A 13,872-nucleotide genomic window follows, 5' to 3' on the forward strand; every position below is an offset into this window, starting at 1 on the left:
TGGAGTTATGATTAATAGGGTGTTATTTATTTAAAGGGGAAAACTTACAGATCACCGTCCCAGACAACAGCCATCTGCACAACCAGGAAGGGAGTCTAGTCTCCGGCGGAGCAGTAAGAGAAGAGAGCGAGCAGGGGAAATAGCCGCTTTTTTAAAGGGAGAGAGGCCACACCCCAATGGGCTGGTATCACAGCAGCTATTGGTTGGAGGGGCGGAAAGACCTCCCGCAACAATGCTCAGTTGGATGGGCCAGTGTCACCCATAGCTGATGCTCAGTTGGATGGGCCAGTGTCACCCATAGCTGATGCTCAGTTGGATGGGCCAGTGTCACCCCTAGCTGGAGGCTGCTGCTTTATACACAGTCTGATGTCTCCCGTGAGAGTTCTAAGAGGAATTCCTTAGACTTAGTGTAGGGGCCACAGCTGACATTTATTTTCTGTCTGTTAAAGGCAATTTTATTTATTTTAAATTTTTTATTCATTTCACATACCAATCACAGTTTCCCTCTCCTTCCCCTCTTCCTACTCTCCCTCCATGCCATCCCGCATCTACTTCTCAGAAAGGGTAAGGCCTCTCATGGGAAGTCCATGAAGTAAAGGCAATTGTACAATCACATTATTGGGTTTGTAGATTCTCTGTTTACCATCCTATGCATGGGATGATCCATATAGATTTAAAGTAATATTTTCATAAAAGATTACAGCTTAGAATGGGGTCATGAACTGGGGTTCCCCTCTGCATGCTGTGAATACCATTGGTTAATAAAGAAACTGTCTTCGGCCTGCTCAGAGCAGAACAGAGGTAGTGGGGGGGGACTAAACTGAATGCTGGGAGAAAAAAGGCAGAGTCAGCGAGAAGCCATGGAGCCACTTGGAGACAGACATGCTGAACCTTGCCAGTAGGCCACGAGCTTTATGGTAAAATATAAACTAATAGAAATGGGTTAACCAAAGATATAAGAGGTAGCTAGCAATATATTTAAGTAATTGGCCAAGCAGTGATTCAAATAATACAGTTTCTGTGTGATTATTTCGTGGTCTGGGCAGCCCAGAATGAACAAGCAGCTTCCTATAACAGGGTTGCTTTTTGTATTTCTAGCATGGAAGTCAATGCCTGGCCAAGAAAGCCACTTAGAGTCCCAGATTTCTCTCACCTTAGGAGCTGAAGACAGCTACTCCATAGTTCTCCCATCTCTCTGGTGGGTGGCTGTCACTGTGTCCTCCATCAGGACTCAATAGGGCAAATGTTTAGACACAGGCACCATAATGAAGTTCCCCACTGTTTTGTGGAAAGAAGAGTCAGTCTCCTTATAGTCTGAGGAACAGCAAGACCCGGATTCCGTGTGACACAGAGGCGTTTCGTTACTCTAGTAATCATGGAGTTCGCTGCAGCATTTTCATACATGTATATAATACACGTTTGTCACATTCCCTCCTCTTAGCCTCTCAAGTCCCCTCCCGCTCCTCCTGGCCCCCCTACTCTCGTCTCTTCTTTCCCCTCAATGAGTTTAATTAGCTTTGCTTACAGGAGGGTGGGTCGGGTTATTTACAGAGGCCAGTAGCTACACTACCGAAGAAAATGTCTGCTTTTCTCAGCCACCATTAGCTATGTATAAGCCCTTGGGGTATTTAGGACTTCCTGAGCCTCTTCTGTGTTTTCGACAGGATGTCGACAAGACCAATCTTGTCCAGGTCCTGTGACTGGACAGCTGCTCTGAGCTTGAGGGTGTAACAGCCTGGCCGTGCTCAGAAAACAGCATTCCACAACGGTCTGCCCCTTCCTGCTCTTCTGTCCTTCATTCTGCCCTCTCTTCTGCAGTTCCTTGAGCTCCCATCAGGGCTAAGCATCCAACTGCCATGTAGCTCAGTATTTCGATTGTTTATGAGTCTGCCCATTCAAAAACAAAGCTTTGCTCACCAACAGTGATTAGTAAACATAGGATAAGCATTCAGAAGGCCGTTTGATGGCCACATCATGTCCATCTAGCAGAACACCAGCAATAGCTTCTCCACTGTGGACTATGACACCCTCAGGTTTTTTGTGTTTTCTTTTGATTTATTTATCCCGCTGGGCTTCCCTTGCCTTGCTTCCTGGGTCTACTTCCAAATAGCCAAGTTTGGGTTGATGACATCCAGACCTTTCAGAGTTTCTGGGTCAGTAAGCAGTGAAAGTTTGCAGGTGTTCAGACCTGGATAACAAAAGCCATAGCTCCTGGGTTCTGGGCTTCTCGGGGAGAAAAGCAAAGACAAAATGACTTCTGCCTGCTCAAGGCTACAGAGGTGGGCAGAGAGGTAGGGCTTTCCCAGCAGCAGAAACAAGGAGAGCAGCCGGCAATGCAACATGCACCTGGGGACCTTTGGGTCCTTCACCTGTGCCCTCCGTTCACATTCTAACCATCTTCCGAGTACAGCCAAGTCCCCAAGACACTGGTGATGGAAGTTTTAGGAGCTGGAACAGGAAATGTCTAATAAAACCCTGAGAGAAATGCCAAGAAAGCAAATAAAAATTGTGACAGGAACAAGATACAAGGCTGCCTGTGTTGGTGATATAAATAAAGCATAAACGAAAACACGGCGAGTGGGAGTAGCCATAAAAGTCCCATAAACCACGGTGAACACCACACTGAGGGGCTTCAACCTCACAAAAGTTTCCCTCCATGCGGGCTAGCTGAGAAGGGAGTCGCCAAGGTTAAAAAGTGTAGTGAGCTTTGGCCTCTGATTGCTCAGGTGCGTACATAAACAGAGTAAATTTATCTCCTCCTTAAAGAGAATTGTAAACACGTGTATGCAAATTTGCACATGCCCACGTCTGTCCCCGTGTGTGTGGAGGCCAGAAGAGGGTGTCGCGTCCTTTGAAACTGGAGTTGCAGGCCTTTGCCGGGACAGCAGGCTCGCTGTGCATGGTTACTGGGACCCAGATTCTGGTGTCCATGAATGTGCACTGAGGGCTGCTAGCCACGGAATAGCTTCACCATTGCAGCCTCGGAAACTCCTTTCTGGAAATGTCCTGATTTAAAATTCATGCTGCCTGGAGCCACAGTCCTACTGCAAGGAGTCCATCCCTAATTCTTCTGCAGCATGCCCAAATCCATGCAGATGTGTCTCCTACCGCAGAATGATTTATAGTGGCAAACAACTTGGGAAGACCAGACAAAAGAATGCTACACAACCATTTTCTTATTTTTAATTTTTTTGATAATTTCATATGTGTGTCCAATATGTTTTGATCAGATTCATCCCCTTGCCCTTCCTTGCCTCCCTCCCCCACTGAAGCACCTATATCCAACCAGTTCTAGCCTACTTTCTCTTTTTTCCTACTTCCATGTCTTATTTTATTTATATTTTTTGACCCACTGGATTTTCTTAAGATTGCTTCCATGAGCATGAACGCTGTGTGTGTGTGTGTGTGTGTGTGTGTGTTGTTTACCGTTGTTTGGGTGACTCGCCCGTGGCTTACCCTGAGGAAGATAACGGCTGGTCTCTTGCAACCTGTTAACTTGTGCAACTACTTTTTAGAAGGTAGATGTAAATAGACTAAAAATGAAAGCCTCTATAAAGAATTAAGTAAAAAGAAAAGTATGGGATAATGGAAATGATGGTCTTACTAGTATAAATATAGTGGTCTATAGATGACAGACAGATGAATACATAGGTGATAATAGTTGAAAAATAGGTAAGAGATTCCAATAGATTATAAATACATCATAGCTATATGGTATAGATATGAATAAATGATCAACAGATACATGATAATATAACAGAAATAATGATTGATAGATGTAGAAAAGATCATAACTAGATGATAGACATGGTGCTAGATATAAGTAGGTGATAGATAGGCATACTGAAATGCTTTGACTACCTTCACAGAATTTTTTGCTACTTCTGCTTTGGAGAATAAGAACCAGAGAAAACTAAGGCTGTGTCATGCCTGTGACTGTTCCAGCTTCCGAGCCCTACTTTATGGAGAGAAGAGGCGACAACCCTCTGCCTCAGAGCTCTCTCAGGGCTGAAGTTCCCTGTCGCAGCCAAGAAAGCCCCTGCACGTTCCAGGAAGCCGCAAGCAGCATCCCCACAGCACCTTCTGCAAGATTAATTGCCTCAATTTCGGAAAGAAGCACCTCCAGGCACCTGCTGTGTGCTGTGAGTGCCACAGAGTTATAAAATAATCCCTCACCCAGTGACTGGAGACTCGGGGTGAGTCAACTCCAGGCAGGGCTTTCCCAGCCCAAGGGAGGTTGGGTCAGCCCTTGCCAGAATGTAACAGCCCTGACGATACTTTCCTCAGGGGCTCCTGAGCAGCATCTGCTGCCTCTCAAGAGTTTGCATGCACCTCACACAAGATGGATAGCCTGTATGCCCAGCCCACAGCCATGCCAGTTCCCGCTGCAACCACAGGTTCAACATAGACTCCATTTCCATTTTGCAATGGAAGAAACGGGCTCAGGGAAGGCAAGGGGCTGGAGCAGGGGTTCACTACCGAGGAGGGGTGTGAATTCTTTTTCACTTTTGTTCAAGGCTAGCCCCAGGTAAACTATGCCGGCCTTGCGGGGAGGCAGTCTCCCGACAGACAACTGAGCAGGGAAGGTCATGAGAACACATTGTAGCTCCACACATTCAGACTGCATCCTCCTCACCCACACAGGGGGCTACATCTTGAGAACAGCCCGAGTCGGTAGACTGTGGCACGAGCTTGTCTCGGGAGATAATGAGATCACCTCCCTTGCCTGGAGGAAAAGAATAGCAGATTTAAGAAGAAATATGTCAAGTCATCCAAGTGCCAGCACCGCTCCCCCGAGAGCCACGCTTCCATTTCTGCCCCTCATTCCAGACATGGAACCAATTAAAGTAGCTACAATGTACACATTTAAACAAAGTGACAAGAGCCGGCTTAAGTGTTTTTAAAGAGCCGCTTTGCCCACAAACTGTGCCCAGAGAAACAGCTGGCCCATTAACCTGAACTGTGTGAAGGCAAGGTAAGGCCCCAAGGCGTTTAGGGCCATCTCAGATGCCCCTACAGCCCCTGGCCTCCACCCCTTGCCTCTCCTACTCTCGCTGAGGCATTTGCAGAGGCAAGGCAGAGCAGGCTTCTATTTCTGGCCCTTGGCAAGGAGCCAGTCTACCAAAATTTGTCCCTGTCTGGCTTTAGCATTAGCTCTTGCTGTGGGAGCTCCTTTAAGATACCAGCCCACTGGGGTGTGGTCTCTTATACTTTTAAGAAGCAGCAGGAACTGGGCAGGCACTCTCTTTTTTTCTGGCTCCCATTCTGGTGCCAAGACTCTGTTTTCCTGTTTGTGACAAGAGGACTGTTGTTTGAGATGGTGATCTGTAAGTTTTTCCCCTTAAATAAATAACCCCTTTTATTATCCATAATTCTTTTTTTCTTTTATTTCTGATTTTTTTAAATTTATTTATTAAAGATTTCTGATTCTTCCCCGCCACTGCCTCCCATTTCCCTTCCCCTCTCCCAATCAAGTCCCCCTCCCTTGTTAGCCCAAAGAGCAATCAAGTTTCCCTGCCCTGTGGGAAGTCCTAACCCACCTCCATCCAGGCCTAGTAAGGTGAGCATCCAAACTGCCTAGGCTCCCACAAAGCCAGTACGTGCAGTAGGATCAAAAACCCATTGGCATTGTTCTTGAGTTCTCAGTAGTCCTCATTGTCTGCTATGTTCAGCGAGTCCGGTTTTATCCCAGGCTTTTTCAGATCCAGGCCAGCTGACCTTGGTGAGTTCCCAATAGAACATCCCCATTGTCTCAGTGTGTGGGTGCACCCCTCGCGGTCCTGAGTTCCTTGCTCGTGCTCTCTCTCCTTCTGCTCCTGATTTGGACCTTGAGATTTCAGTCCGGTGCTCCAATGTGGGTCTCTGTCTCTGTCTCCTTTCATCGCCTGATGAAGGTTAATATTCAGGAGGATGCCTATATGTTTTTCTTTGGGTTCTCCTTCTTATTTAGCTTCTCTAAGAACCCGAATTATAGGCTCAATGTCCTTTATTTATGGCTAGAAACCAAATATGAGTGAGTACATCCCATGTTCCTCTTTTTGGGTCTGGCTTACCTCACTCAGGATAGTGTTTTCTATTTCCATCCATTTGCCTGCAAACTTCAAGAAGTCATTGTTTTTTACTGCTGAGTAGTACTCTAATATGTATATATTCCATACTTTCTTCATCCATTCTTCCACTGAAGGGCATCTAGGTTGTTTCCAGGATCTGGCTATTACAAACAATGCTGCTATGAACATAGTAGAGCATATATGTTTGTTGTATGATAAGGCCTTTCTTGGGTATATTCCCATAATTCTTAACTGGTGTGGGATTGTTTTGCGGCTTCAAGCTCTCACTCCCAGTCCTACTCCACACATGGGTGACTTGGAAAGGGGGAGCATTGCTTCTCTGTGAGAAGGTCCACCACGTTCCCTCTGCCCCATTGCCTCGGTACTGGGACATCCCAAGTGTGCAGATCACACTCAGCAAGTGTGTCAGCTTCCCATCACCGTAGCAATCCCCGGGGGAGAAGTCACCTTATAAAGAAGGAAGTCCAGCCGGGCGATGGTGGCACACACCTTTAATCCCAGCACTGGGGAGGCAGAGGCAGGCGGATCTCTGTGAGTTCAAGACCAGCCTGGTCTACAGAGCTAGTTCCAGGACAGACTCCAAAGCCACAGAGAAACCCTGTCTCGAAAAAACAAAACAAAACAAAACAAAACAAAAAAAAAAAGAAGTCCTCTGGTCTCCACAGGCAATGTGGCGTGCATGCCCCCGGCATATACATAGTAAATAAACATAGTGGACAAAATGGAGAGTGGATATGAGCCTGTCCCATGAGTACACATGTGTAGAATTTTCACAAAGTCTCCCCAGACATTGAAGAGAAAAGGTTGGGGCTGAGGCCATGGCCCCTTGTAAACTATGAGCACCTGAGGTAGTTCCCAGAACCCACATGAAAATACTGAGGGCAGGGCAGTGAACACTTGCAGTTCCAGGGCTGGGGACGGGGAGACACCAAGATACAGATCCTGGGGGGCTAGCTGAACAGAAAGCCTAGATAAAATGGTGAGCCCCAGGTCCCAGTGGGAGACTCTGTCTCAGATAAATTAATTAATTGAAAAAGAGGGTGGAGGGGGCCTGAGGAATGATGGTCAAATGTGACCTGACCTCTTCATGTGTGTATCACACATGTGAACACATCTACACCATCTATACCTATACATACATATATACAAATAAAAGAGTGTGAGAGAAAGAGAGTGATTGATTGATTGATTGATTGCTGTTTAACTGGGCTCATGGTTCTGGAAGACCATGACTGCTAATAACATTATTGCAGCAAATCTTGGCAAACATATACTTTATCCTGGAGCATAAAGAGAGGAGGGGGGAAGAGGTGGGTTCCACAGTCCCCACAAGGGCACGCCTCCAAAGACCTCAGACTTCCCACTATGGAACCCACCTCTGGCTCGCCTTCGGTGTGTAGGCCTCTGGTGGACATGCAGGAGCAACAATCACCAATGGTGATGGAAAGTGAGTGTTATCTGTAGTTGTACAAGGATTTGACTCTAGCTGAGCAGCTCAAAACAAAACAATTATCTGTACTGAGAAGAAAATGTAAACCAGGTGAGCAGAGGCAACAGCTATGATGTGCACATGGGCCTCTCCTCAGCCTGTTTCTCCTTCCCTTGAAAAGGGATCCTGACTGTGGCATTCAGTCATGACTTCCTAGTATCAGAAGAGGAAAGAAGTGATCTGTGGTCCCTTTCCCAATATACGTCTGTCCTGGGGTTCTCCAGTGCTATCTCCCTGAGTGAGAAGGGATTCCGTTTGCACAGCGTCCCATACCCAAGCCAGTGTAAAACCACGTGGTCACCCACATTCAGTGCACACCTTTGTGCTCAACAGCTGAGGGCTCCTACAGCCCAGCATCTCTCGGCCCTCCCGTCAACACCAGCATCTCCTTTGCTTTCCAGACTTGCTTTAGTGACTCTTCCAGCTCAGAAATGGCAAGGTATTTTACTTCACAGTGCATTGTGTATTTCTGCAGAGCACATGTACAGGCTTAAATATATTCAGTGAGTTTTAAAGGCATTTTTGTTTTGTTCTGTTTTGTTTTTCAAGACAGTCCTGGCTGTGCTGGAACTCACTCTGTAGACCAGGCTGGCCTTTAACTCAATGAGATTCACCTGCCTCTGCCTCCCAAGTGCTGGGATTAAAGGCGCGTGCCAACACCACCTGGCTTAAAGGCATTTTTTACAGGCTATTAAGTGTTCTTTGAAATAGCCTCTACTATAATGTAAGAGATTTCCAGTTTCAGGTACACTGCACAGGGTTGCCAGCAATGGCTTATGTGACAACTGTTTCTCCTATGTCTGGTTAATGGACAAGAGCAACAGAGGGCTGGGGTGGTGGCTTCCTCTCCAGGCACTAAAATGTTAGGAATCAACAAGAACGGGCTGGAGCAGCTGTGAGTGTAGCCCTACCCCATTGTCTGTGCAAGGCGTCCTCACACAAGCTTCTCTGCACCAGCAAACCTGGCACACACACACCAGCCTCACTGAGCCCACAAACCTAACACACACACACACACACACACACACACCAGCAAACCTGGCACACAACCATCAAGTCCCATTGACCAAGCTCTGCCCACAGCTCCCACCATGGGACCCGCTTCCCCTTTGGCCCCTGATTAGCCTTCATCTTTTCCCAATTGGAGCAAAAGATTCTCTCCAGGGTGCCCTCTTCCCTTAATGGCGTACACAAATGCAGGTGCCAAGATAAACCCCCATAGCTCCCTGGAGGCTGCTGTCTCTGTTTTGCTGATGAGAAAACAGACTCAGGTTAAGTAACTTGGCAAAGTCTTGTGAGTGAAAAGGGAGCCCCAGGTTTCAGGTGCAGGAAGCCTGCCCGACCTTAGGCCTGTGTTGTCACCTCGGGTTATCTTGGCTCTGGTAAGTCATGCCACGCATCCAGGATTAGATCCTTGAGGGAACCTGTGGAATTATATTGGTTATCTCCACGTCTGTGGAAAGTCAGAGTATGTGCTTAGTTTTTTTTTTTTTTCTTAATTTGGTTTGTTGAAAGTAAAACATGGTCCTATTGATGCTCAATTTTTTGGTGACATTTTAATGAGTGTTGACTCAGATTTGCTTGTGTGCCTTCACAGGAACAGCCAACCCCTGTTCTCTGCCCTTTTGTGCCCCATCCCTCCCCTAGTTCCCAGCTCAGAGCTCATTACCCCCTAGCTCCCAGCTCTAGTTGCTGCCTAAACCCATGAAAAACAGCAGCCTCTCCTGTGGGCCGTCTCACTTAGCTTCCAGTGTGCCCAGTCCCCCTGGGAAGAATCAGCTCTCCCCTTCAGCCTTCAGCCCGTTACAGACATCACTGTCCCCACCATTCTCCAGCCTTCCGGGCAGACACTGATGCCTCCTGCCCTGTTCCAGGCATCCTTCTAGGTGCTAGGTATAGTCGAGAATAACAGAGACAAGTCTGTCTTCTCATTGAATTTACACAATCACGGGAGGAGTGTTTATGCTTGCAACAAAGTAAGACAATGTGACAATGACACGTGTCATCTGTCACAAGATAACGTCCGCACAATAATGGATGATGGTGGCACTTAACATCCTTGGTGCCGTTATCCGTTTGGTTCTGAGGATGAAGTGTGATGGTACAGGCAATCAGCTTATGTTGTGGACACTATAACAACACTGTGGAGACACAATGTTTATCACTGTGAGGCTCATAGGGTGTTACCCGGGGAGGACCTGAGCGTGGCTGTTACCTGGGTGACCAGAGGAAGTCCCTTTCAGAATGTTCTCACATTTTAAAATGCAAGTATGTTTGATATTGTTTAATTTGTTTGTTTGGTTTTTAAAAGACTCTTGAAGCAGGAAAAGATCAACTTAAACCAGGGCCCAAGGTCAAGGTGGGAATGGGCCTGACGTACTGAAGAAAGCAGTCCAGCCAACATAACTGTGCAACGGCACTGGAGTTAGAGATGAAGGCCAGAGCATGGCGTGCAAGAGGCAGTGCAAAGAATCGGGGTGTGGCCATAGTCGTGCCGAGAGAGCCTCTGGGACGCTCACAGACCAGGTGGGGCAGTGGAAACAAACAGGAGAACTGACTTGACTTCCATGAAGGTGAGCTAGGACAGCTCTCAGGCTAGGATGAAGCAGAAGGCATGGGATGGCCCCTCTGCAAAAAGAGGAGGGCATGAATAGGTCCCGTAGGGTACAGAAGAAGAGACTAAAGTCCTTTTGCTAAGTTTGTGGTGCCAAAGATCCCTTCATCGCCAGGCTCAAACTCCACCATGCCCTCTGGCTTGCTCTTCTCTTTGCTGACTGATCTAACATGGGCCACTGAGGTGTGACCTTCCCTCTGATGCTTGTGTTATCTGGCTCCCCCATGTACCTGGCCTTCATCCATATCCTCATCCTCCCAACTCCACTGTCCCCAGGCCACAGAGGCCCCAGCTCTGTTCTAAACCACCTTTCTTTCTATTCATTGCTTTTCTAAATGTGCCCTTCCCACTGTCCACGTTCACCTCCTGCCACCACGTGCCTACCTGATGGTCTCCCATCTGAAAGCCTTCAAGTCACTGCACTTTACAGTGAGCTCTCCATTTGAAGTCCTCATGGCTCTCATAGCTCACATCACCCGAGCGCTCTTGTCTTCCTGTGACGTGGTACACTCAGTCTTAAGAGTTTGAGACGTAGCTCCGCTCCTTTGTAAGGTTCAAAACACCACCTTCCACCAAAGAGAGGGACAGCTGCTGTGTGTCTCCAGTGCACAGACTCTAGACACAAAGTTGCTTGCTTTTCTGAATCTCAGTTTACCTTTGTCAAAGGCAAACACCAGGCCACACACCAGCAGGATCTGAATATCCACTCACTCATTCTTGCAAGACTAGGCGAGCCTCATTTCCTAGTTACCTTTCTCTGCTGAGGAATTTTGAGGAGGCAGGATCTACCACGTTATGGATATTCCCTGCCTGCACAGAAACAGAAGTAAGGTGTGCTTTTTCTCTGTGTCCTGAGCTAGGAGAATTCAAACTTCATGGATGTAGTAGAAGGCTTCACTCCCACTAGGGATCCACACACACTATTTTGGGAGCTCACAGATGTGAGTCCTGTTCCATCTTGACTAAAAAAATCAGAGATTTTGAGCTTAATTTTAATCTTTCAAAGTTGTTGACAACAGGTGTGACTACAAACAAGAGATCCTGATCTAGGGTGTGGTTACTTGATGTTTTGGACATTAACAGGGCCCAGACAGGTAGCTCTGCTCCACCCTGATCAAAGGTTAGAGAAGTAAGGCCTATTCCTGCTCCTTCATTTTAAAATAGGAGGTTTGACATAGGGAGTGGCTGCCTACAGGATACTGGATCTAGGGTGTATTCACTGCATATCCTGCCTAAGACATCAAAATGCTTAACTCAGTAAATAGTGGCTTGAAGTCTCCTGTATTGAAGCAAGTAGCTGTTCTGGTTGTCCTTGACATCATGTTAAAGCAGTCTTTGGCCTTCTTCCCCCACTTTTGATACTGGGGTGTATAAGCATATAGAAAATAAACACAGGGGGATTCAGTATTCAGTATTCACTGAGCTGCCCTCCCAGTATTATCCCACGTATCTGTGTTCCTTTCATACCTCTGTTCCTCCTACCTAGCATTTCTGAGCCTCATGCCCCTACCCTGGAACATACTAACCCATCATGGCTGGACTGCAACACACTATCAGATGTATTCTGGATACTTACAACAGAGCCCATGAAAAGTAAAGAGATAAAGACAATTTTTATAAATGGAATTAAAGCCTGGGGGATGACTCAGTCAGCAAAGTGCTTTTCTTGCAAGCCCAAGGACCTGAGCTTGGGCCTCAGAGCTCACACTTAGCTGGGTGTGGCAACACACACTTCTCTCAGCACTTGGTGGTGCTAAGGTGGATCCCTGGAACTTATAGTTCAGTCAACTCAGGCTCACATGGTAAACTTTAGGTCAGTAAGAGACTCAGTCTGAAAACAAAATAAACATCATTAACCCTCAGAGGGACGGCAGAGAATGTGGGATTGTTGATGTGGGGTTCCCCTCTGTAAGCTGTGAATGTGTTTTATTACCATTGGTTAATGAATAAAATTGTTTTGGCCAATGGCTTAACAGCAAAGCCAGGCATGAAATCTGAACAGAGATATAGAGAGAAAGTAGGCAAAGTCAAGTCAAGGAAATTCCATGTAGCTGCTGAAGGAGACAGATGCTGGATCTTTACCAGTAAACCACAGCTTCATGCTGATACACAGATGAATAGAAATGGGTAATTTAAAATATATAAGAGTTAGTAATTAAGAAGCCTGAGCTAATAGGCCAAACAGTATTGTAATTAATATAGTTTCTGTGTGATTATTCAGATTGGGCTACTGTGGAACAATGGCCTTGTAAAAATTTGTCACTTGTATTGGTTTAATAAAACACTGATTGACTAGTAGGCAGGCAGGAAGTATAGGTGGGGTGACCAGAATAGGAGAATTCTGGGGAGAGGAAAGACTCAGTCTACAGTCATCACCCAGATGCAGAGGAAGCAAGAAGAGAATGTCTCATTGGTAAAAGATACCAAGCTATGTGGCTAAACACAGACAAGAATTATGGCTTAATTTAAATTGTAAGAGTTAGTTAATGAGAAGTTTGAGCTAATGGGCCAACCAGTTTATAATTAATGTAGGCTTCTGTATGTTTCTTTGGGACTGAACGGCTTTGGGACCAGGTGGGTCAGAAACCTCTGTCAACATTGGGTGGCCAAGAAATGAACGAACAGTCTCTGTCTGCAAGTTGTCCTACACTGACCTCCTGACAACTGACCTCCACATGTAAAGATCCATACATATGTACATGTACTACATATGAACACACACAATAAATGGGATTAAGATGTTTTTAGGATCTAAGGTATTATAAGCCCTCATCTGCTTGCTTTTGCTGTCCTTATAGAATTACCAGATTGCTACCTCCAAATCCCAAGTGACAACTTTTACCATGGAGGTGCCTCTGCACATTACCCAGAGAATGGCTCTGCTCCAGCGCTGCACAGAAAAGAGCCACTTCCTCCTGCCGGCATCCCGTCACTTAATCGTCACTGTGGAGGACTTCATTAACGCTCCCTTAATCGGTTATGAAGACTTAAAAGGCTTTCAGATCCAGTCAGACTCAAAACACATTTATTTGCTTTTACGGTGATTGAAATGGTGTGCACTGTAAATAACCTTATGTTCAACACTTGGCGATATTAATTTCACTTGACTTCATGACTTAAGGTCAAGCACGTTCATCAAAGCCGCTATCATTAGCACAATTTCCTTTCTATTAAGCGATTATGATCACTTACTATTAATGAGTCGTGAAGTTTTAATAAATTTTTGCTGGTGTGAAATTGCAAAACAGTAATTATGACACACACTGTATGGATGGCATGTTCCACAACTTCAGTGTAGGCTAATATTGGGGGAAATACAAAAGAATGGCAAACAATGAATTAGTTGTCGACATGGAACCCAAACAAACCTTGGCCATGAGACAATGGCCACAAAATGAAGAGCTTTTGTCGGTCATAACGACCTGTTTAATCACACGATCTCGGTCCTCTAAAAGCCCTCCTGGGTGTTGGGGATGGGTGGGTGGATTTGGGGCTGAAGTGTCAATATTTCTGGCATGATTGTATGACAACATGTGGCAGGATGAGGCTTTTGAAATAAAATTGGGTATAGATGAGATGGATTTATGGGACGGGTACTGAAGAATTACCATCTCAAGGCCGGGCTGCCACGGTGGGCTCCTGGAGCAGCATCAGAGACAGGAGAGAGGGCTGACACCCACACCCCCTTCTGTGTATGT

This window comes from Alexandromys fortis, unplaced genomic scaffold, assembly GCF_014885135.2.
Source record: "Alexandromys fortis isolate MF-2015 unplaced genomic scaffold, M_Fortis_MF-2015_v1.1 scaffold_16, whole genome shotgun sequence".
In the NCBI taxonomy this organism is placed as follows: domain Eukaryota; kingdom Metazoa; phylum Chordata; class Mammalia; order Rodentia; family Cricetidae; genus Alexandromys; species Alexandromys fortis.